Source organism: Gekko japonicus, unplaced genomic scaffold, assembly GCF_001447785.1.
Source record: "Gekko japonicus isolate JY-2015 unplaced genomic scaffold, Gekko_japonicus_V1.1 scaffold34, whole genome shotgun sequence".
Taxonomy (NCBI): Eukaryota; Metazoa; Chordata; class Lepidosauria; order Squamata; family Gekkonidae; genus Gekko; species Gekko japonicus.
Window position 1 is genome coordinate 2166176 of NW_015173673.1, and position 20930 is coordinate 2187105.

The 20930-nt window shown below is 41.8% G+C and overlaps 1 protein-coding gene across 1 annotated transcript in view; it reads left to right on the top strand.

Moving 5' to 3' along the window:
- Nucleotides 1-20930, top strand: part of CACNA1C (calcium channel, voltage-dependent, L type, alpha 1C subunit) — a 629866-nt gene that overhangs the window by 172283 nt on the left and 436653 nt on the right. The gene's annotated exons all lie outside the window — the stretch shown is intronic.

The following is a 20930-nucleotide window of genomic DNA, read 5'->3' on the forward strand; positions in this document are numbered from 1 at the left end:
TCTTACATAAGATTTATTCACTATATATAAACTATTCAGTAAATATCTCCACATATGAAGGGATGATCTTTTTAAGTTTGTTTTGTTTCTGTCTTCCACATTCTAAGATAGGATATTAGTAGCATTTTGGAAAGGTTTCCATAGTGGATGCACAAAGGGTGACAACTATGACTTGATCTTGTGTTGTAGCTTACAAAGGCCATGCATTTCCATCCAGATGAAAGGCATGAAGTTGCCAAGAGCACAAGCTTGCTAGATATTTGAAAGACTCAGTTGTGAATTGTTCACTCTTTCTGTGCATTACAGTATCAATACCCAGGAATGCTGACTACATAAAACACAGCCCATGCCCTGTTGTGTAGGTAGGAAATGGACTGGCTTTTTCCTTAATGCTAGCTTTCTACTGAAAAGTAGTTTTTAGCATTCAAATATGCAGTCCCCTGCAAGTACCTGTAAATTAAGATCGTTTGTGAGGACTGTACCAGATGCCCACTGAGTGTCTGGATCAGCTCACTTGCACGCTATCAGCAGCACTATTTGAACCATGAATCAAGAGCGACTCCACTGGTGTTGCACTGTTGTAAGAAGTATCATATTAAGCAAAGTCAGAATCAATGCCTTCTTTCTTCTATATGAATCATCTGTCACATGTCACCAACAAAGTAGACTTCGTGGTAACATGAGCACTGTTTATAATTTTTTTTGAAAAATAACAATAGTCCTTTCATTTCTTTCTATCAAGCTGCTTTGATCCAATGATCTTGAGCAGTGGATAAGGAGTCTTTATTTCTTTAAAGAAAATATGGTGGAGAGATACTTGGCCACAGCTGGCGTAGTCCTTGGGTCTCTGTCCACCAGTAGTTAGGGGACTATATTATCTTTTAATACAGTGGAATTTAGTTTGAATGGGACAATCTATAACTCGTGATAACAGTTATAATGAGGGCATTCTAATATCATATTGGATAGGGAATCGGCCTTTTCGAAGAAGAAGAAGAGGAGGAGGAGGAGGAGATTGGATTTATACTCCACCCTTCATTCAGAGTCTCAGAGTAGTTTGCAAATTCCTTTCCCCTTCCCACAACAGACACCCTTTGAGGTAGGTGGGGCTCAAAGAGCTTTGCGAGAACAGCTGTGACAGAACTATGGCTTGCCCACAGTCATCCGGCACCTGTGAGTGGAGGAGTGGGGAATCAAACCCGGTTCTCCCAGATTAGAGTGCACACACTTAACCACTACACCAAACTGGCTCTCCAAATCACATTGGCAGAGTCTGTCTGAATAAGGCAAATTACAGTATCTCCCATATAGGACTGCTGAAAGGACAGCATTCAGGCATGTGAGCATAAATTCTCTACAATAGCGTGAAACTGTTAAGCATTTAATATAGGCTGGGGTGGTTGAAGGTGGGAGAATACCAAAGAACTGGCTGGAGCATGTTCTCCGAGCTCATGACTGAGCTGATATAGTCTAGGTCTTTTATGTGTTTCTTGATAGTTAGTAGAGACTTGCTTTTCCCCAGTCTCAGTATATCATGCTTTGCTAGGCCAAGACTAGACATTTTCTTGTCTATGTTATGCATCCAGCAGGAGTAGAATTGATCTTGATTTAGCTCGTAAAGCAGACAGTCCTTCTCTGTGGAGAAAAAGACCTTTAACCTATGTTTAAATGCATGCAGCCATGTTTTGGCTTCAGTAGAGCCCTAATCTTAAGGCTACCCCCACTATACATTTTGGGCTTCCTGTAATACATCACAGAAAACGGCAAAGAGGGTGATCTAGGTTCTCATTTACTGAGAGATTCTATACTGAAGCTCCATAAAGGTGCTGTAAAATGATTTTCATATTGAGCACATGCAGGCCCTCTGGAATAGATTTGCCTGCCTTAGAGAAGAAGCGTTCAATCGCTGACGTAGAGAGTTTAATTTTATTTATTGCAAATTTTAAATGGAATTGCCAGTTAAGATGAGAATAAAAAACACCACCCACGTATGGAAATTTAGAAACTTGTTCTAATTTGACACTGTCAATTCTCCAGACCAAGAAGGTAATTTTCTTGGCTTTAGAGAGGACCATGATGTTTGATTTGGAATAATTGATCACGAGTTCATAATGTCTACAGTTTTGAAAAATGGCTTAGAAGTTTTCTCAGTCCAACCTGAGTATGGGACATAAGAATAGTGTCATCTGTATAAAGGAGTAGAGTTAGTGCCTTTGAGGATAAATGCGGAGGATAGAATTCTGCTGAAGAAAGAGCAGTTGCAAGGTCACTGAGATACAGATTAAAAAGTAGAGGTGCTAAGAGGCAGGCTTGCCTCACCCCTCTATCAAGGCGAAAACACTCCGTAAGTTTTACCTTTTCTCCACAGCGGACTTGAGCCACACAAGAGGAGTAGAGGTTTTTTATTAGCCAGAGCAATTTTTTAATCAATTGAAGTATTTTTATGGTCCGTATTTTTCGGACCATAAGACGCACCTGACCATAAGACGCACCTAGTTTTTAGAGGAGGAAAACAGGGAAAAAATATTCTGAACCCTGGGGCTCAGTATTCGGTCCATAAGACGCACACACTTTTCCCCTCACTTTTTTTGGAAGAAAAAGTGCGTCTTATGGTCCAAAAAATACGGTATGTTCCAGTTTTCCCCACAGTCTGCTCCTGGGTATGGTGTCAAAAGCTCACTTAAGATCTATGAATGCAACATACAGTTTACCTCTAGGTGGGGAGGTGTATTTTTAAACAGGCTAAGATAAAACAGTGATCTTGAGGTACAAAGCCCTTCCTGAAGCCAATTTGTTCCCACCCAAGGATATTATTTGAGGTTATCCATTCCTCTAATTTAAGGTATAAACATGAGGTATACAGCTTTGCCACTGATGAGAGAAGACTAATAAGGTGGTAGTTTGCTGGATCTGACTTGGAGCCTTTTTTGAAGATTGGAACGATAATAGAGTGTTTCCAAATTGGGGGAATCTTTCTCAAAAGATTGATCTGAGAGAAAATTGGAGCTAAAATTGTAGCCCATTGTGTTGGATTAGCCTTTAACAAATTATTAGGAACTAGGTCCCGTCCAGACCTGGAGCTTTCCCTGAGCGTAAACGCTTAATCATGGAGATAACTTCCAGCTTAGTGATAACGAGCCAGGAGGGGAGGTCAACAGGGGTCAAGTTGCATGGTGTAGTATTTTCAGAGGAGAACATTTTTTTAAAGCGCTGCACCCATTCAGAAGCAGAGATACAAAACAGAGGGGATGGTCCTCTATTTGAATTTCTGGAAGTCAATGATCAAAAGAGGCTAGAATCTTTGTTATTAATTGCAGAAATCAGGAGGCCCATGCCCTATGCGTTTCCTCTCTTTTCCCCATGCTTAATGTTTTCCTATATTGGTCTTTAAGGTTCAGCAGTTCTCTTAGAATTCCTAGTGTATTGTTCCTTTTAAATTCACGGTGTTTGTGATGGACCACTTTCTTTAGGAATTTGCACTCACTGTCAAACCAACTATTGGGTATTTTGACTTTTTGAGTATCCGAGTGTGGCTCAATATACAGAGGTTCAAAGATATTAAATAAAGAATATAGAGAAGTAATAAAATTGTTCATTGGATTACTCTTGGGGAGTTCTCCCTCCCTTTCCTGAAATTCCTCAGAGTCAAGCAGCTTGATTGCTGCCTCCTAGATAGCAGAAGACTATCAAATGTGGTGTGTAAATGCCTGCTTATCATTTGGATGGAACAAATGCTTATAATGCAGATGACTATCGACAAGAGTGCAGAGGCTGAGTGGGATTGGGAGATGCTCTCCCCCCCATATATTCTTCCACATTGACTTTCTCAACTAGATTGAAGTAGTCTGTTGCAATGATAAAATAATTGATCAGACTGGCCCCCTTGTGACCAAAAAAAGTAAAATTACCTTTTCCATCGATTCCTCTTCATCCATTTAGGATGACCAATCCTCTTTGCATGGAAAAATCAAACAGTTTGAGACCTGCAGCATTAACTGTCTTGTCTTTTGAAAACCTGTTATACAAATAGCCTAACCATTTTTTAACCAGACACTCATCATCTTGTCCAGTTCTAGCGTTAAGGTCACCTGCAATAAGGATTAGATAGTTAGGGGAAAATAACAAATTGCAAAGATGACAAGTAAACATAACCTGATTCAGTTATATCAAACTGATTGTCTTTATGTCTATTTGTAATCACCTTGAGTGCTCTTCAGAGCAGAAAGGCAGGGTAGAATTGTTCTGCAAATAAATAGTACCACAAAAGTAAAACTATAGCTGAGGTCATAGGAAACAGATTATCTATTTTTTTCTTGATGTTCAGATGAAGCTAGGAGGAAAATGTTGGCTCTTTTAAATGTTTCATTGGTTGTGTGTGTGTGTGTATCAAGCCTCAGTTCTTCACATAGAAAGTATGTGTAACCTGATTTGTGTTGCAAAAGTCTTTGTTCATGTGAGATCATTCTTTGTACACATGATTAAGGAAACTCAATGAAAAATAAAATAAAATAATTTAAAGTGATATAAATTGACTCAGAGATCAGTGACATCTGAAAAGCAGTCAGTATGGAGAAGGCTGGAAGACAGAGCTTCCTCTTGATGTTTTTCAAGCCTATTATTTTGATAGCAGTTTTTTAACATGTTTGTTGACTCCTGGGTTGTAAAAGTGCCCTTTCTGTCTTGGTTGCTATCATCGCAATTGTGCTATGATGAATATACCCCATTCATCTTTGTGTCTTCTGTGCAATCCCACATGGGACTGCTTCAGAGCAAACCTGCCGTGGAGTTTTCTACCAGCGTCTAGAATCTACAGCTCAGTGCTCTCGGTCAGCACAGCAGAACTTCAAGCTCTGTTCCTGCCCAAATGATCATGTGATGAGGGGCAGAGGGAGCACTCTTACCTCAGTCCTTTTCTGCCACCATGGAGATAGGATGTACTACAGCTTCACAAAGATTTGACAAAGTTGTATGTTTTTTCCTACCAGCTTCTAATTATAACAATCTAGATGGCAATTTTAAAGAAATGCCACAATTGCAGCATGAAAATGGCACAAAATGATGACCACGACCAATGCCCCGTGCACTTTTGGAAGGGCACAATACCTCTTCTTGTCAGGCATGTAGCCTCTTTACCCCGAAAGCGTGGCAAGAAAGGGTTCTTTGCCTCAAAGCTGCTTTATGGGAGCAATCACTTGGGGTTTCCAAAACTGTGGATTCCCCTCAAAAAAACTGCTGCGTCAGGACTCCATATTAATATTTTAGAGCTTAGAGACATTAGATATGCCCTTGCTTCTCTTTCAGACATCATCCATGGAAAGACATTGCTGCTGTCCATGAACAACACAGCAACAAAGTGTTACATCAACAAACAGGGGGGAATGAACTCCCTCAGATTATTCAAGGAGGCATCACTCCTGTGGGCCTAGACAATTCAGAACAAAACAGAGTTGATAGCCATATATATAGCAAGACAAGACAACAGATTAGCAGATCACCTAAGCAAAGACCCACTTTCAACATGAGTGGTCCATAAACATGAAATATGGAGTCACCCTCAAGTAGACCTGTTTGCTTCAGCAGACAACATCAAAATGCCAGGCCTTCTGCTTGAGAGCAGTCATGGACGACGTCCACCTCTCATCTCATGATCATTTGGGTGGGAACGGATCTTGAAGCTCTGCAGTGCCAAGGGGGAGGGGGAGCACTCAGCTGTAGATTCTAGAAGCTTGTAGAAAACTCCTCCATGGCAGGCCTGCTGTGAAGCAGTCCCATGTGTGCCTACACAGAAGACGTTTGATGAATGTCAGTAACAGGTAAGTGCAACCATATTTTCATTCCTTGGCTACCTCGGTTGATACATTAATGTTTGCTTAGAACACAGTTATGGCAGAACTGCTGGAAACAGCCTAGCAGCTGACTTGCACAGTATCTTGTACTTTATTGGAGAAGTTCACCCTCTGAGTTCATGACACAACCCTGCATTTGCTTTTTTTAAACATAGTAAACAATGGCTCTGTGCCACTGACCCAGAAGAGGCTTGTTCTTTGGCTGAGGGCAACGAGAGTCATTGTGATGCTCAATTGAATTAACTTTGAAGGACTGAGATGCAAAACAAATCCAAAAATCTGTGATATTCAAGTTGCAGAACCTGTAAGGCTTTCTCCATACCAATCTCAAGTTGTAAAATTATATGGAGAGATTATATTTGTTGCTATAGCCAAGAGTATAGCTCCAAGACAGAAACCCTTCAAAAAAAACCCCTCCTAGCAAGTGATACTTGATTTTTCAAGAGAAAAATGTCATGAATCCCTCCCCTCTCACTTTTGCTTCTCTACCATGACAAGTTTATTCATCAAAAAACAAATACTCTCACGTCTCTCTATTATAGTTAGAAGATGGCAGATGCCAGTGGCCTAAGTAGAATTTTATTGCCCTAGAAGCTTCTAGTAATTTGAATTGCACTTTGAGCTGTGCATGTTTGACATGAACATAAACACCAGAAGGCATGTGCTGGGATTAATTAGAACCACCCTCTGTTTTCTAAAGCCTTTAACAGTTTACATTAAAACCCAGCCAGACTAGAATATAAAGCTAGTTTAAAACCCTTTATTTCTTTATCTTAAGGGCCCAAACAGATCTGTGATTGGATCCTCCTTGTGTTTTAAAAAAGGCTAATGGCTACCATGTGGGGCCCTAATTCAAACAGATGTGGCAGTGTGAGGAGAGAGGAGGTTTAACACATCATGGATCTCACCTTGTCTCTTCTGCTTTGGGATATAGAAACCCTGTCTGATTAAGTCTGTTGCATGTACTCCTAAATATGTCTGGGTGTATACATTCCAATCCCAAAGAAGGGCAATGCCAAGGAATGTTCAAACTATCACACAATTTCCCTCATTTCACATGCTAGCAAGGTCATGCTAAAGATCCTACAAGCTAGGCTTCAGCAGTACGTGGATAGAGAACTGCCAGAAGTACAAGCTGGGTTTCGAAGAGGTAGAGGAACTAGAGATCAGATTGCCAACATTCGCTGGATTATGGAGAAAGCAAGAGAGTACCAGAAAAAGATCTACTTCTGCTTCATTGACTACGCTAAAGCCTTTGATTGTGTGGATCACAACAGACTATGGCAAATCCTTAAAGTGATGGGAGTACCAGACCACCTCACATGTCTCTTGAGAAACTTGTATAAGGGTCAAGAAGCGACAGTTAGAACAGGATATGGAACAACTGATTGGTTTAGCATAGGAAAAGGAGTACGACAAGGATGTATATTGTTCTCTTGCTTATTTAATTTATATCCAGAGTACATCATACAAAATGCCGGCCTGGATGAATCACAACCTGGAATTAAGATTGCTGGGGAAAACATCAACAACCTCAGATATGCAGACGATACCACTCTAATGGCAGAAAGTGAAGAGGACCTAAAGAGCCTCTTGCTGAAAATGAAAGAGGAGAGTGCAAAGGTTGGCTTGAAGCTCAACATCAAAAAAACTAAGATCATGGCATCCGGCCCCATCACTCCTTGGCAAATAGAAGGAGAAGTAATGGAAGCAGTAACAGACTTCACATTCCTGGGATCCAAGATCACTGCAGACGGTGACTGCAGCCATGAAATTAAAAGACGCTTGCTCCTTGGGAGGAAAACTATGGCAAACCTAGACAGCATAATAAAAAGTAGAGACATCACCCTGCCAACAAAAGTCCGTATGGTCAAAGCAATGGTATTCCCATTAGTACTGTATGGCTGCGAGAGTTGGACTATAAGGAAGGCCGAGCGCCGAATAATAGATTCTTTTGAATGATGGTGCTGGAGAAGAGAGTCCCCTTGACTGCAAGGAGATCAAATCAGTCAATCCTAAAAGAAATCAACCCTGACTGTTCCCTGGAAGGCCAGATAATGAAGCTGAAGCTCAAATACTTTGGCCACCAAATGAGAAGGGAGCAATCACTGGAGAAGACCCTGATGCTGGGAAAGATTGAAGGTCAAAAAAGAAGGGGACAGCAAAGGATGAGATGGTTAGACAGCGTTATTGAGGCAACAAACATGAAATTGAGCAAACTCCGGAGCATGGCAGAAGACAGAAAAAAACAAACAGAAAAAATAATAATAATAATAAAAAGGAAAAAATAATAAAAAATAGAGTAAAATAGTAATTCTGAAGTATATCTTAAAGTTGTTAGGAATGTTTAATATTTTTAGCATTAAAATAATTGCATGGAAAGGGAAAAAAAAAGACAGGAGGGCCTGGCATGATGTGGTCCATGGGGTCGCGAAGAGTCGGACTCGACTGTGCAACTGAACAACAACAACAATATTGGTATCCAGCACTGCAGTCCTAAGAACACTTTCCTTGAAGTAAGCCCTGCTGAATAGACTTGAATGGCATTCTGAGCAGACTGCTTAGGATGGCACTGCAAGTACTCCAAGACTGAGTCAGGATGTTTCTGTTTGTGTTTTTAAAGCAAAACTCTAACTGTAGCTTGATGTTCTAACAGAAAGTGCCTCACCGAAAGCTAGAAGTCTAAACAACACAATATGTTTTAGTAAAGAAAATATGTACCTTTCTAGGAATCACAAGAAGTTCTCTGGTAAATCCATAGAGATTTCAGCACTTCTTAGAGAGACTCCCATAGCTTCGAGGTTTCCCCCAGATGTGATGGGCATTATTTTTCTCCCTGCCAGTGGCAGAAAACGGTGGCAGGAAAGGAAAACTGGGTGTGGATAATTTCCCACCCCGTGGCGGGAAAAATCACAAACCAGCATGAGGGCCTGCTATTCAGAGATGAGGAGGTGGGGAAGTAAAAATCCCCATGTGGCCCCGTCAGGGGGCAACAGGACAGTGACTTCCCTAGTCAGCAGAGACTCACCATACACAATGTTGTTCATTAACTGACTCCTTATTGGATGCAGCAAAGTCCACACAGGCTTCCTCACAAGCACAGTTCCCTTAACCTGCATAGTTCCCTTAACCTGCATGTTCCACCAGACCTGTCCAAGTTTGGTAGTGCTATCTTTCCCCAGGCTCCAGCTCCTCCTTTAGGTTCCTCTTTCTTTCTTCTTTGCACCTTCTCAGCCAGCTTGCATTCCTGAACTCCTTGGTCTCTTCTGACATTGCCCTTTTTATCTCTGGGGCTCCACCCAGGCTAGTCAAGCCCAGCTCCACCCCTCTCTTCTCAGAGCCCTGTTGCTCTCTTAATCCCTTCCTTGCCTTGCCCCAGTCCAGCTGGGTTTACATGAGGCTGCTATTGTCTTCTTGTGAGGTGCCCTGTCCTATCCTGGAGCATCAGTAAGTGGAGGCTCCACTGGCATCCGCTGCCACCTTGTGACACACTCACTAGCTTCTTTCCCGGCCATATTGCTTTTGTTTACAAGTTGCTATGTATCAATTAAGCCAGGAGAAAGGGGGCAAAAAAAGGGCTTGCTAAGCAGTCACAACAGTTTTTCTTTCTCACTCCCTCTAAAATTCAGCTAGGCCGGAAAACCACAAAGGAGTTGGGCATCCAGCCAGAGGCTACTCTGGTGAAACCAGCCTCTTCTTCCTTCAGTGAAATTCTCATTTCTATCCTTGAAGCCTTTTATTAAAGCAAACAAGTGATTTGGCTAAGCAATTCTGGGATTCCAAGTACAGGTCAACTCTTCACCGGAGCCAGGTAAACCAGCAATTCATACATTGTTCATCGAGTAAACCCAGGTAGCAGCCACTGCCAAGGCAGCCTTTTACCATCTGTGGCTGATTAGGCAGTTGGTTCCCTTCCTCGAATGCAATGACCTGGCAACAGTGATCCACGCTATGGTCACCTCAAGGTTAGACTACTGCAACACACTCTACATGGGGCTGCCCTTGTCCCAAATCTGGAAGCTGCAGTTGGTGCAAAACGTGGCAGCCAGGCTGTTGATGGGTCTCTCCATACGACACCACATCCAGCCTGTGCTGAAGGCATTGCACTGGCTGCCAATAGCATACCAGATTGGTTTCAAGGTGCTGGTTTTGACCTTTAAAGCCTTGTATGGTCGGGGGCCTGCCTGCCTGAGGGACTGCCTTTCCCCATATGTGCCCCAGAGAGCACTGAGGTCAGGGTCACAAAATCGCCTGACTCTCCCTGGCCCAAAAGATGCCAGATTGGCCATTCCAAGGGCCAGGGCCTTTTCAGTGGCGGCTCCACACTGGTGGAATGAGCTCCCGGAGGACATCAGGGCCCTGCGGGACCTTTTACAGTTCCTCAGGGCCTGTAAAATGGAGCTCTTCCACCAGGCCTTTGATTAGGAGCCGCCACTGACAACCATTGCAAACTGAACATACCACAGCCCTATGTAACAACACCAGATATGGCCTCTCTGCAGCGGACCATGTATAGAAATTTCCAGCCACCTGTTTATATTTAGCACTTTATGTAATTGTTTGTATTGAAATTTTATTGTATTTATTGGTTTTATTGTATTTTAACTTGTGTAAGTCGCCTTGAGCCAGTTTGCACTGGCAAGGCGGGATACAAATTGAAGGTAAATAAATAAAGAAATGAATAACAGTCCTGCTTGAAGAACATAAATGAGGCAATAAAATATATTTTGGGGGGTGATTAAACACCAAAGAGAAGCTAAAACATCAAGGCCATGAACATTATTCCCTGTAACAGGACAGGAATACAAAGGAATCAACAACGAAAGAAAGAAAGAAAGAAAGAAAGAAAGAAAGAAAGAAAGAAAGAAAGAAAGAAAGAAAGAAAGAAAGAAAGAAAGAAAGAAAGAAAGAAAGAAAACTCTGAAAAGTTTTAAGCTACTAGTCCCCCTTTCCCAAATCTAATTTTCTCCATTGGCATAAAGGATAATGTTGCCAACCTCCAGGTGGTGACTGGGGATATCCTGTTATTACAACTGCTCTCCAGGTGACAGAGATCACTTCACCTGGAGAATATGGCTGTTTTGGAAGTTGGACTTTATGGCATTATGCCATAAACCCCGCCCTCCTCAAGCTCCACTCCCAAAATCTCCAGGTATTTCCCAACCCAGAGGTGACAACCCGAGTAAAGGAGGCTGTCAGTATCATTGCTTAATAGTTTTCTTTTCCTCTCTGAAGAGGACATTGGGTTTGTAGGAATATGGCTTGTTGTAGTAGATTTACCTGATATGACAAAAATTCCAATGAAAGAAGGAAAGAATCATAAGGGTACTGGAGTGTGAAATGTGAATACCAATGTTTATGAGATGTTGAGGGCCTCCTGAAAGGTACTATGTGCCAAAATCTTTGCGAAATCTTTGCACTTATTCATCTTCCATAAAGGTTAAAAGGAAATTTTTCCAATGACTTCAATAACAATTTATATTTTTTTCAACTGAAGAATAGCCCAAAGAGCAAGTTCAAAGAAATAGCAAGTACCCAAGCCTTAAGCTAAAAAGTTGAAATATCTTGATCAAATGCTTCATGAAACCTTTTGCTGAGTTTTATAGCCCTTGACTGTGGACAACGGCTGATTTTTACAAGTGATGAGTCTTTATTTACTGCTGCTGAGACTGTATTTTGCTATTTTGAGCAAAGGTATAGTTGGAAGATGGTTTCTAAAACAAACAAAGAAACAAATATATAAGTAAAATGACCTTTTCTAATAGCTTCTTCTAAATTAATGACATTCTCACAAAGTTTGAAATATGATTATCGGTTCTCTGAAGTTGCTATAAAGTTGATGAGCAAAGTGACAATTGCCATGAAATTTATGAACCAAGCTGTTGCTCTTGTGAAATTGTCCAGATAAAGTGAAGCTGCAGTGATATCCTCCAGCAAAGAAACAGCCGCTTGAAAATGAATAGCTAAAATCCAAGTAATGAAATTTAACCTACAATGAAATCGGCAGCTTGTTTGCATTGCAGCTTCTCATAAATTAGTACCACAGTAGAAGTTTAGCTGTGGCATGGTTACATCAAATCATGCACAGTTTCTGAAATTTGACAGTCTTATGTTTTCTGGTTGTGGCACTGGTTGTGCCACACTCAAAAGACAGACCTCCCAGTATCCAAACTCCAAAGACAACAAAACTGGGGCCAATATCAGTCCAATAATACACTCTTAAACATTAGTTATGTATGCTAATACAATTACTTTTATATTTGATTATAATATCTAAGTATACAAAATATTCACAAGGTATACAACCTAATCATACAATATCTTAATGTTATACAATAACACGGTAATACAACCAAATATCAATTGCTGCCAACAGCCAGAAGATACTAGTGGAATTCCAAAACATGTGCTGTTAACAGTCAAAACAATGTAGAGCTTCTTGAAAAAGCAGCCGGCTTATGCTTGGTTTCGTCTCTTAACTTCCTCAGAAGCAACTTAACTGGTATTGTGTATAAATTTTCTTTATGTTGTAATGTTATTTTCCTGGTTTCTAAAGACTCTTCTCAAGAGTTGCTACATTTAATATAGGGACAATACCAGTTAAGTTGCTCTACATTCTTTTGACTGTTAACAGCACATGTTTTGGAATTCCACTAGTATCTTCTGGCTGTTGGCAGCAATTGATATTTGGTTGTATTACCGTGTTATTGTATAACATTAAGATATTGTATGATTAGGTTGTATACCTTGTGAATATTTTGTATACTTAGATATTATAATCAAGTATAAAATTGTATTAGCATACATAACTAATGTTTAAGAGTGTATTATTGGACTGATATTGGCCCCAGTTTTGTTGTCTTTGGAGACTGGTTGTGCCACTACATTTGAACAATGATGTCCCATACATACAGCCATTTAGGTCAGGGACCAAAGCCCAGACTGAATAAGAACTGCATCCAAGGAGGGACCATTGAGCCATGTTTGATTCCTTGCTACGAAGCTGTCATTGGTTTTCGGGTTTTTTTGGTGGGGGGAAGGAGAAATTAATATCCATTTATACCGAAACTTGGGTTTTTAGCTCCCTGTATTGTAGGGCTGCGGTGGCTCAAGTGGTTAAGACGCTGAACTGCAGACCGGAAGGTCAGTAGTTCAGCAGTTTGAGACCTGAGTGCCTCATGATGGAGTGAGCTCCCGTCTCTGGTCCCAGCTCCTGCCAACCTAGCAGTTCAAAAGCAAGAAATTGCAAGTGAATAAATAGGTACCACTTCAGTGGGAAGGTAACAGTGTTCTCGGAGTCTAGTCATGCCAGCCACATGGCCATGGAAATGTCTTTGGACAGCGCTGGCTCTTCAGCTTGGAAATGGAGATGAGCACCGCATCCCTAGAGTCGGATTCGACTGGCCTTTGAGCAAGGGAAACCTTTACCTTACATTGTAACTGTTGGCCTGACATGTTATGATGATCTGAAATATGCTTATATTATTTTATGCTGGGAAAGACAACTGCAAAATGTTCTCAGTTTTGCAGTGTAGCATCAAATATTTAGGAAAGATTAAACTGTAAATAATTATTACCTTTAAAAGAGGGAGAACAAAGACGAAGAAGATTCACAGTGCTATCCTAAACAGAGTTACAACAGTCTTCCAAGTCTGTGGAAGCCAATGGGTTTCGAAGTGTTTAGGATTGCACTATAATTTAAGTTGGGCTTCCTCACAGTTATGAATATTTTTAGTAACAAATCAGTGATCTCCTCCTCCCTAAGTTGTGTAAAACTATTTACCTAGCTGGCACTTCACAATATGAAGAGTGTGCTGTATCTGTTGTGTCATGAAAGACATTCATGTCTTGGTATATTAATAACACTGCAGATCAAATCTAGTTGAGGTCATTGTATATAATCTAAATCCTTTCATTTGGAAAGCAGAAGGCTTTTATGTAATGACTGTGAATCAGTCATGAATGTGCAACTTTCCCAGATACCCGTGCTACAAATGGATTGACATTTCGAAAGAGAACCAGAGTTGCACATGCTCAGTTGATCATTCACAGACCTTTGGTTTAACATAAGAGATGCCAATGTTGGATCAGGCCAAAGGCCCATCCAGTCCAACACTCTGTATCACACAGTGGCCAGAAATACCAGTGCCACCAGGAGGTCCACCAGTGGGGCCAGGACATTAGAAGCCCTCCCACTGTTGACCCCCCCAAGCACCAAGATGACAGAGCATCACTTGCCCCAGAGTCCCTATCTATACCTTGTGGCTAATAGCCACTGATGGCTATTCTTTTCTTGGTTTAAGTTATTGTTCTATAAGAAATAATATTCTGTCGTGCCCTATGTTTTAAGCACTTGGGAAACCTCCAGAATAGGAGGCACCAGTTTTGCTGATTTAAACTTGACTCCCAGCTTCCTGAACGCAGTGACTAGATGCTGAGCATTTTAAATAGTTTTTAAAGGATTCTGAAAACAAGAAAAGAATAACTTCTTCCATCATTATGATGAATAAATACCAAAGTAAGTTGGCATGATTTATTTATTTTTATTTATATTTTTTTATTATCAAATGTATACCCCGCCCTCCCTGCAAAATTATACCCCGTAAAGCAGGCTCAGGGCAGCTTCCAACACGACATATAAATCCTAAGGTATTTAATATTTCCTGCATATCTTAATGGCAGCCTCCAGGGACCTTTCCCTACTTTACCATTCTTGAATGAAGACATCTATGGAGGACTTCACTAGGGGCCTATAAATCCCATTTTCTGAGAAGATCCGACAGGAGTATGTTTTCAACATATTGAGTACCACCTGTGGTATTACAGCACTGGAATATGGCAGAAGTGAACGGGGCTGATCAGTGTCAGAGGGCATCCCCACACTAGGATAATTATATGGAGTTAATCCTTGATTACCAGATGGTGTGAAATTTGTTATGTCAGCTCTCACTTTCATGTTTTCTGTTCCTCCACCGCACTGCTCTTTAAAACCTTCCTTCATCAGGCAAAACAAAGACATCTGTAAGCCTTTTGTTTTTTGAATGATACAAAACCACTAGCAGAACCCAGGTGGGCAGATCTTTCCTTTCAGTGGAAAGTGGCTGCTTTGTTGGTTATCACACCTTTAATTTAGAATAAAACATTGTAAATATATGATTACAGGCTGTAAGACTTTAAATGTGTATCAGCTGGAGTCCATTATTATTCCTAATGGTTCTTATCCCATTTATAGGTTAAGTAGCAGCTCACATCAGGAATGGAAACATTTCAGTAGCCTTAAGCAAACAGCTTGGGCACTGGCTGTTACAGCAATCATCAATACATACAGTGAAATGTCTGTATTGCTGACTCTTCTTTGTAAAACTTCTTCCAGTCAGGAGCAGGGAATTCTTGAGTCAAGGCCTACAGAAAAGTATTGTAAGTGGCACAGTGCATGATTAGATTCATGGGATTTTTAGTGGGATTCAAGCTGCCGTGCCCACCTCAAGCTGCAAAAACAAGAGTTCAGTAGTCCCATGCCAAACTCTCTAAATCTCATTCTATTTGTAAAGTCAATTAATCCCACAGACATTAAGCTGCAGGTTGCATGATTTCCAGGGTAATCGCTTGTCACCACTGTGACCGGAACACTTCCCTTAATGAGGCAGTTTGAGGATTCAAATGAGATGTCAGATCTCCAAACAGAAACCAGAATGAGCACAGCATCAGAAGGAATACAGAACCAAACTTCTTTCTACACTATATTTACACAATGACAGATGATACCACAACCATTCACACTTTCAACTATATATTTTACTTATTGAACTAGGAAGAGGAAGAGTGTAGCTTGGAAGACTTTTTCCTCCTTCCCTCTACCTGAAATCCTAGCAGGTATAAATATTTTTAATCCGAATATTTAATGGTGGGTAGCCATGTTGGTCTGAAGCAGTAGAACAAAGTTTGAGTCCAGTGGCACCTCAAACTTTGTCCTATTATTTACTGTAACTGAAAGAGAACTGTTATTTTCAGGTTAGACCCTTCCTAAGGAAGCTTTTTTCTTGACCTGGATAACCCAGGCAATCCCAATCTCGTCAGATCTCAGAAGCTAAGTAGGGCCAGCCTTGGCTACTATTTGGATGGGAGACCTCCAAGGAATACCAGGCTCACAACGCGGAGGTAGGCAATGGAAAACCGCCTCTGAAAGTCTGTTACCTTGAAAACCCCACCTGGGGTTACCATAAATCAGCACTTTCCACCAATAAAGCCTTCATAGTGTCTAAACTGTTTGGAGAAATACTGTCCATTCATGAACTATCCTTAATTGTACAAGTTTATTGAGCTCAGTTGCAGCTTGTTGAGTTCAGCCACTGATTTTATTGGATGGTATGGATATACTTGGTCCATTTGTCAAGCTTTATGAAACTACTTTAGTTTTCATAATGAATGTTCTTCATCTCAGACTTGTGTGTTGAGATGACTGACCGCCAGATACTACCCTTACAATCTATGGCATTTGATGGGATCATGTTCTGCTTTATATTGTTCTAATTCTATTTGGCCATTGCAAAGGGTTATTATTCTTTTCCGTGAGAGTTATAACCTGCAGGATCTCATAAAGTTCTGTTAGACAGCATTAAACATTGGATCCTAGAACTCTGGTGTTGGTACTGAATCAAACAAACAAGAGATGACTTCCTCATTATCCAAATTTGGAATTATATTCAGGTGTGTTATTCAGATCCCTGTTGAATATCAGCTGAGCCGGCTAATTTTTTTGTTTGTTTTTTTAGTTGCAGAATACCTTACCAAAGACTAAAATGTGTGTGTGTGGGGGCAACAGTGGGAGGGCTTCTAATGTCCTGGCCCCACTGGTGGAGCTCCTGATGGCACCTGGTATTTTTGGCCACTGTGTGACAGAGTGTTGGACCAGATGGGCCACTGGCCTGATCCAACACTGGCTTCTCTTATGTTCTTATATTGCTTCTTAATGAAGAAAGAAGCATGCAAATTGCTTAGTGAAGGTTCTTTCCACTCTGTTTCACTTTCCAATGTTCTGCTAGACACCTTCACAGAGCCTAATTGGTTCCTACCAGTTTCATTGAAACAAAAGCATATTCTTGAAAAAATGTAAATGTCTACACTGTACATTGACGTTGTCAATATATCTCAATGTGCCCTCCATTTGTAGATACTTAAGTCTAGAAACTGGAGCTATGAACAGACAAGTCAGGTCCTTCTACAAACCTGGGGAAAGCCCCAGACTTGCAGAAAATTCTGAAACCTAACAACGGCTCTGATCAGATGCAGAAGTTGCCGCAGAAGCAGCACGAATGCTGGCCAGATTATAAGGACGCGATCACATAGCAACATCTGGCCAGCATAGCACACCCATTGCAGCCGGCCGAAGATGCGGAGTAAAAAGCTACCTCCTAAAGTCCACTAGCAAACAGCTTGCAGCAGGCCGCTGACTGACTCTCTTCGTGTGATTGCTCCAGCGTGCCTCTCTTGCGTCATTGGAGCGCACCGGGAACGTCGCCGAGGAAGGAAACTGCCGTCCTGTCTGATCGAGTTTGCAGTGGGACACACTGTGCCGGCGCAAACAGCCATGCCTTCCCCCCCGAGTTTCCCGGCAAGTGTGAACGGGACCAACGTTATTTTTTTAAAGGTAAAGGTTTCCCTTGCTCAAAAGCCAGTCGAATCTGACTCTAGGGATGCGGTGCTCATCTCTGTTTCCAAGCCGAAGAGCCAGTGCTGTCCAAAGACACTTCCATGGTCATGTGGCCAGCATGACTAGACGCCAAGGTGCATGGAATGCTGTTACCTTCCCACCGAAGCGGTACCTATTTATCTACTTGCAATATCTTGCTTTCGAACAGCTAGGTTGGCAGGAGCTGGGATCAGAGATGGGATCTCACTCTGTCATGCAGCACTTGGGTCTTAAACTGCTGAACTTCCGGTCTGCTGTACAGCGTCTTAACCACTTTAGCCACCGCAGCCACCTGGGTTTTTTTAAAACCAAAGTAATAGAAGTAGCACTTGGCCTCTGTGGGGGTTGCTAGGCAGCTACAATAATATTTCCAGCCTTCAGACTTTGGTTTCTGTCAGTAAAAGATATGGGAAGGGGGCAGGGCCCTTTCCAGGATTATATTAGCCGTTGAGGGAGTACTCGCTAGTCCCAGACCGTGCAGCAACCTCCAGGCAACTACCTGCACACATGAACATACATGAAGCTGCCTTATACTGAATCAGACCATCAGTCCATCAAAGTCAGTATTGTCTACTACTATGCAGGGTCTCAAGGAGAGGTCTTTCACATCACCTACTACCTGATCCATGAATTGGAGATGCCAGTGATTGAACCTGGGACCTTCTGCATGCCAAGCAGAGGCTGTACCACTGATTCATGGTGCCTCCCAACTTGTATCACTTGTGTGACTTACCCAGATAAAGCTGGTTGGCTATGGGTGAGAATGGGAGAAACAAACAGGAAAAGGAGTGGCTCAGAGAAGGGAAGGAGGAAATAGTGGGGGCGGTGAAATGACATGCCCCCTACAAGTCCTTGCAGTCCCTTGCTTGTCACTATATAATGTTGTAGATTGTCATGCATTGAAAAAAAATCATACTACACATATTGAGTAAAACCTTGTCTTAAAAGCTATTTGAGTCATTCCAAAAGAGGAAATGTTTCATAAGAATTTTTTTTAGAGCTTCTCCAAACTTCCCTATTTTTCCAAAGGAAAAACTGGGGGGGGGGGGATCCTCATGTTTCACATGTTTAGTAAGAAAAACCTTGCCTTCACAAGCATTTCACTCATTTTGAAAGAGTAAATGTTTCATATGATTTCAGTACTTTCCAAAAAAATTCCGCTGGTAACACATTTTCCCCATTAATTTTCCATATCCCCCCCCAAACCATTACATCTCTGCTGCTGCCACTGTTGCCAGATCAACGTCAGGAAATTTCTGGAAATTTGGTGATGGAGCTTAGGGAGAGGGGATTGGGGAGGGAGGGACCTTAGAAGGGAATAATGTGATACAGTCCACCCTTCAAATCAGCCATTTTCTCCAGGGGAACTGATTTCTGTCACCTGGAGATCACTCGTAATTCCAGGAGATATCCAGGCCCCACCTGGAAATTGGCAACTCTATGCAATGCTATGTGGTCTAGTGTATTAGAGCAACACTAACATTAAAAAGGAATAGATCACATATCTCTAACCACCTCCTAAAACTACACATAGGGAGCTTTACCTAGAATTAAAGCTATAGGTTTTACTGTGTTTTCCTCCTTCCTATATTCTCCTTTGTTGGGCAATGAAGATACGATTATCTGTAAAAATCTAATGTGAATCAGTGAAGGTCCTTGGCCAGGAACGTTCCCCCAAGACCAGTCTTGGCTAATGAGTGAGGAACATTCACAATGCCTCAGAATCCTGTTATTTGCTAGAACTTCACGCTCCCTCTTTTAGAATGATCTTCTTGGATTAGAATTGTCAGTGCCCGTGAAAGGAAACCTACTTCCCGGTATTTGTAAGCCTCCTAGAATACTGTACTAGATGGACTTTTAAATAATAAAGGAGATGAATGGGAAAAGATCCAGTTACTGTTGAGATTAAAATTGCCACTAAATTTTGGAGGCCCCACTTGTGTGAGGCAACTGTAGGAATTTCCAGAAAAACAAAAAGAAAAATAGCATGAGAAGTAAAATTTCCCCAGGGGAGTTTCGCGCATTTCAGAAAGAAGAAAGCCCTCTGAATATAACTAGAGAAACATAATTACTCCATTTTTAGCCAAATGTTCTCCTGATCATGCAGAATCTGAGGAGAATCATTTATTTCTGTCCTTTTTTCAGTCTAGGGTGTACAATTGCTATTTTTAGCAGCCATGCAGTATTCCTAATCTGAAACTTTGACTATCTAGTGAGTCAGAAGGTCTGACTGCCCAGAGATATGTGAGTCAGAGAAGCAGGAATAGTCTGTTCTTTTTCAAAGCATCAAGAGATACAGAGATTTAAAGAGGCTTTACCTTTACAACATGTACAAAAGAAACCGTAACGCATCAATACAAGTCTTCATATCCTTTAGGGAGAATCATTTGTTGTTGTTTTTCCTCTTGGAAATTCTTGTCCAACAATGATTACACAGTATTCTCTGTATACATGACAAGGACTGACACATCATCTATCCCTTGATAGTCTCATCCCTTGGATGTTAGTTATGTAATGAAAAGCTAGGACTCGTAACACCTTGTCATTGTGACCTAATCTATTCCTCTGGTACATGAGAAGTTGTGGAGGCAGGCCTAACCTTAACCTTTTAGTGAAGTTGAGCTTTCACTCAGGTTCAGAAAAGGGCTGGTCTTGGGTGGAGATTAGACAAGAGAATTTCACAACTCTGTTATAATTTGTATTCTACTGTTGGGGAAGGTCCTGTTATAGAAAACATAAAAGTGGGGGGGGTGAGAAGGGTAGGCGGTGTCGTCCCTCTGTGCCTTGGTACAGGGACAGGAGGGCAGGCAGTTGCCTGAGGCTCCAGAATTCTTTTCCCATTCATCTCCAGAATTCCTTGGCCTGGCCCCTGTCCCAGCACATGCCCTGGGAGAGTTACAGCCTTCATTAAGATCATTGTAGTGACTACCTTTGTTAGTTTTAAGCAACAGGCTCTCTTTGATCTCTTCTTACTCCTATATAGGGTTGCCAGCTCCAGGTTGGGAAATACCTGGAGATTTTGGGAGCACAGCCTGAGGAAGGAGCGGTTTGAGGAGGGGAGGGTCTTCAATGCCATAGAGTCTACCTTCTAGAGTGGCCATTTTCTCCATGTGAACTGATCTCTGTCATCTGGAGATCAGTTGTAATCCAGGAGATCTCCAGCCACAACCTGGAAACTGGCAACCCTATAGGGTTGCCAAGTGTACTTACCCTTGCCGGCGGGGAAGCCTTGCTGGGCTCCGGGAGCTCTCCCAGGACGTGCGCGCGCACCACCAGCACGTCACAGGAAGTGACGTGCTACGTCGCAGGAAGTGACGTGCTACGTCGCTCACGTTGGGGGCGTGGCCCAGATTGTCGGGGGGAACCATATGGTTTCCCCCCGACCATCTGGGCCA